At 39.0% G+C, this 4,413-nt stretch overlaps 1 long non-coding RNA gene across 2 annotated transcripts; it reads left to right on the top strand.

Moving 5' to 3' along the window:
- The first annotated feature begins 212 nt into the window (after nt 1-212).
- On the top strand, nt 213-3,311 carry LOC113018243 (uncharacterized). Of its 2 annotated transcripts, XR_003271739.1 has the most exons (4): nt 213-382; nt 1,502-1,649; nt 1,755-1,843; nt 3,294-3,311. It is a non-coding gene; the product is annotated as an uncharacterized LOC113018243 (long non-coding RNA). The 2 variants fall into 2 exon arrangements; XR_003271738.1 differs by lacking the exon at nt 3,294-3,311 and having other exon boundaries at nt 1,755-1,922.
- The last annotated feature ends 1,102 nt before the right edge of the window (nt 3,312-4,413 follow it).

The following is a 4,413-nucleotide window of genomic DNA, read 5'->3' as shown; positions in this document are numbered from 1 at the left end:
GAGGCACAACACCAACAAACACATCACTGGGTCATAACACTTTAGACAGTTTTTCAACTCTCAGTAATCCCATAGTGATCGTTTGATATATGGACCTGCAGCGGAGTTTAGACCCAGACACGGCTAGTGACGTCAGACTGAACAACCGGATAAGCATAAGTATCCACAAAGAACAGGCTTAATTTTGACCGTAACATGTGAATATAATTGAAGCAAAAGTAGAAAATGAAATGAGTAAGAACACACATGCTTAAAATTGAAACAAATTCTGCCCAGCAACATGACATACCGGCGGCGGGAAGGGGGCGCTATCTTTCGCGCCACTGAGACAAAGGAGACAAAGATGGAGGTTACGTCGCCTAGTATGTTGTCAGACCTTACAGTAAGTATCATTTACCAGTTTATCTTAATGTACTGAAAATATGCCGGGTTTCTGGAAGAATGTGAATTTATATAAAATATAGGAGTTATGTAGGAGTTTAGAGTTTAAGTTAATTACTGCTTAACTATACCTAGCTAACCTTAATGTAACAGTCTTGCTAACATATCCTACTCTTAATTTTATTATTAGTTCTTGGATTTCGTGCCATACTCCATTAGAGTTAATGTGTTTTGGTAGTATTTTTATGTATTACTTTATTCATGTATTTATCTATTTACTTTATTTATGTATTAGAGTATTCAGAAATTGCTCTTAGAACCAGTGTGGTAGTTGGCTAGCGGCTCCGACAGGCATTATGTTGTCTATGAGCAACGCCAGAGTCAGCACCTAACCGTAGCAGTGTTGAGTAAAATGACAATATTGTCCTTAGCTCTGAATATAGCAAATGTAGTTATCACCGCCGACCATTCGTTTACTAGCAGAGAATAGGAATAAAGACTGAGTAACTTTAACATGAAATATACCTCATATTGACAGAGATGATTATTTTTTCAAGCAGTTAAAGCAGTTTTTGCATCTAGTATGATTAACTAAAGTATGTGCACATTCTTTTTTAAGGCTTATTGCTGGAAACATGCTCTGATATAGTTTCTTTTTTATGCAGAACTTCTGAGGAAGTAATAGTCAGTGTTATTTAAAAAACCAAACAACAGCAACTTGACCATGCAAATTATCTTACTTATTTAGCCATGTGTTTCATTTTTTCAGCACACATATGACAACTTAGAATCTGTCAAAGTCCTTGTAACCACTTTTATAGATGAGAAAGAAATTTGTAAAAAAAAAAAATTCTTATTGTCAGCAGTGCCACAGACATCAGACATCACTATTAGTCAGGATCAGATTTATTCACCAAGTAGCAACTAGAAGATAAAATCAATTTATTTATTATTCAGAATTTCTTTTAGTCATTGCGTTATAATCACGTAGTTAAGAAACCGCCTTCTTCTGCTGCAGCTTTTTGAGTAAACTCGTGCTTTTATGCTCTGTGGAAATTTGCTGTCATGACTTTGAAGATTATTGCAGAGAGGTAAAGTGTCTGGTGTTGCCTTTACACAGTCTACCATTACCACAGAAGAACAAAGTCAACCCCTGAAGTCACTCAGGAAAGCCCCACAGATTCTTAAGGAGTATGAAACCTGTCGGTGCCATCGAGGAGGCTCCTTGTGAAGACTTGCATTGGGGATTTGGTGGAGAGGTGTGGTTAGTAAGTATAGCACTTTACTGTACTTTGTTAAAATTTTGCAATGAATGTTTTCCTTTAAAAATGTTGAAGTGCACAGAAGTAAAAAAGTTTACCTTTGTTTTCCAGTTACCCTCTTAGTGCAGAGAAGCTAACTGTAGCAAAAAGCATCCTCACCACTTTTCCACCCTTAAGTGGCAGGACAGGGGGAAGGATTTGTAAGTAAATTTAGCATTTTAATAATGTAAATTCCACTACATACTGTAAATTGCACTTGTTCCCACTTACTGTGTATCGTTTAACCTTTATCTAATTATTTACAGTTTTTTCTGAATGCTTAAACCCTAACTGAGATTCCTGTAGCACAATCTCTAAAACTATTCAGACTTATAGCAAAACCACTCACTGAGTCTGCAAAACTAAAAGCACAAAAACTGCTTTGCACTCAGTTTGCAATTTTGTAACACACACTTTGCAAAACTGTAGGCACAATTCACTGCACAACACTCAATTACCAAATTTCCAACACACTCCTAGCAAAAGTATACACATGTATGGCTATCATTAACACTAATTTGCCAACTGTCTGGCACACTTTCACATGTGAAAACTTTTTTAGATAATTAGTTCACTTTGCAATCAGCCTAAGCACTACAATACAGGTAAGCTGTGTGTGCGGAGTACAATGGAGGGAGCAGAAAGAGTGAGAAGTAGAGGAGGCCGAGGAAGAGGACGTGGAGGTGAAGAAGTAGGATGAAGAGGACGACAAGGACAAGGAGGAGCAAGAGGAAGACGAGAAGGGGGGAGAGGAAGATGAGGAGGGGGAGAGGAAGGGTAGGAAGAGTAAGAAATAGAATTGCTGATGACATCAGAGCTACAATAGTGGACCATGTCATCAACCGTGGAATGACCCTGAGGGTAGCTGGCCAACGGGTCCAGCCTAACTCGAGCCGCTACACTGTAGCAAGCATCATAAGGACATCTTGAAATGAGAATCGGTTAGCACAGTCACTTCGCACAAAGATTTGTAGCACTGCCATATGCCAATGAGAAACACACCAATACCATTGATGTGAAAATACTGAAATTGTTACTTTACAGAATTGCTAGATGACCAGATGCTGGGGGCAGAGGAAGCATGTTCACTGCAGACCAAGTAACCCATATAGTCATTATGGCGATTGCAAATAATCCTATACTTGGAAATAAACACTTGTGTTTGTTTTGATGTGTTTGAATAAACACCAGTACTTGAAGTTTGGATCCCTCCATGCTTATGGATCTATGACAGAAGTATGAGCTCAAACTGACATAGCCTACCTTGTGCACAGAGAAAGCAAAAGCCAGATGTGTTTTGTATTCATACCATCAGTGTGCAGTTGGCGCATTGTGTGCTTAGTAGATGATGGCTTGTGTGTACTGTTTGATACGGAAACACCATTTTTACGAAGGTGTGAAGAGTTAATCTAGCTGTGTTTGCTTTTGCAAGAGAACTACAATGTTTTGATTATTGGGTGACAGGTTTTCTTATTGTGTGAAGAGTTTTGCAAAATTAAGCCAATAGTTACAAAATGTGCTTAAGCAATCAGAAAAAACTGTATTAGAGCTTTTTTTCTCAGTTAAAATTGCTCAGCTGTTACCCATATACCTCTGTCCTTTCTTCCTCAGGAGCATTATTATGATCCAGGTCTCTCATTGTGGATTCCTAGAGACTAAACTGCGCAACCTTAGACGGAATCTCGACCAGGGGCAGAGACATTATAAGAAGCGAAAAGTGACAGATGACTGTGGTGGAAGACAAGAAGCTCAGGGCGAGAGGATGGGAATACCAGCAGCACAGATGAGTGGGTTCACCCAAGTTATTGGCGGCCCTCAGCTGAGAACCTTCCAATTATCATGTCAGGCATGGAGGAAACATACACCAGTCTCAGAGCCTGGAATATTCTGAGAGTACCCACGGTTTTTTGGACATGCCAAGTCTGGTAAGTTGCTTGTTCTCTGGTAATGGTTTATGTACTCCTTCTCCACTCAGTTGTGTTTTGCATACAAAAGTATGTAACAGGAGTCGATACATTGGAGGTATCTTTATGAGCTCCTAGTGAATATTTTGAAAGTTTATAACTTCAGAGTTTGATCATTACTCCCTGCGCACTGATTACAATGAGCATCACTTTTCACATGGTCCAAAATCTTAGTCGTACCACCAATGACTATCTAATAGTAGGGAACATCAAATGACAATGCAGAAAGTGCTGCTCGTGGAAGTGAAAACCCTACAAAAAATCACCTAAATCTGTATGAAACTCTGCTTTCAGCAGCACTATTTTCAACAAAAAAGCTCTACAGGACAAACCGCAGACAGACAACATAAGAAATTGTCTGCTAGAAAGTTGAACATCAGCTAAAAAGTCCTAATTTTTTCTCAGGGTCTGATGGGACCCAAATCATAGCTAAAATTAAGGAATAATGGACTTGTATTCAAATACCACTCCAAGTAAATTGTTGTTTCACTGTGTAGGTAAGCTTGATGTGGAATGGGTAACAGAAATGTGATACTGTAAAGTTTGATTTTAGCCATACAGCTACCAAATGGACAGAATGTACTTTTGATTTAATGTATTTAATGCTTCATTTTAAACTTAAACACTTCTTTTATTTCCGTAGGCTGGACTTGGAGTTTGGCAATCTTACAGGAGGAAAGGTGGACCTCTTTTTGCGAAAATGGGAAGCCAGTATCATTCCGAAGCTCAAATCAGTAGCTGCCCTGGAAACAAGAACCCCCCCCCCG

The sequence above is a fragment of the Astatotilapia calliptera genome, unplaced genomic scaffold, assembly GCF_900246225.1.
Source record: "Astatotilapia calliptera unplaced genomic scaffold, fAstCal1.2 U_scaffold_5, whole genome shotgun sequence".
Classification (NCBI taxonomy): domain Eukaryota; kingdom Metazoa; phylum Chordata; class Actinopteri; order Cichliformes; family Cichlidae; genus Astatotilapia; species Astatotilapia calliptera.
The sequence above is the reverse complement of the archived record's forward strand: the minus strand, read 5'-3'. Positions and strand labels throughout refer to the sequence as shown.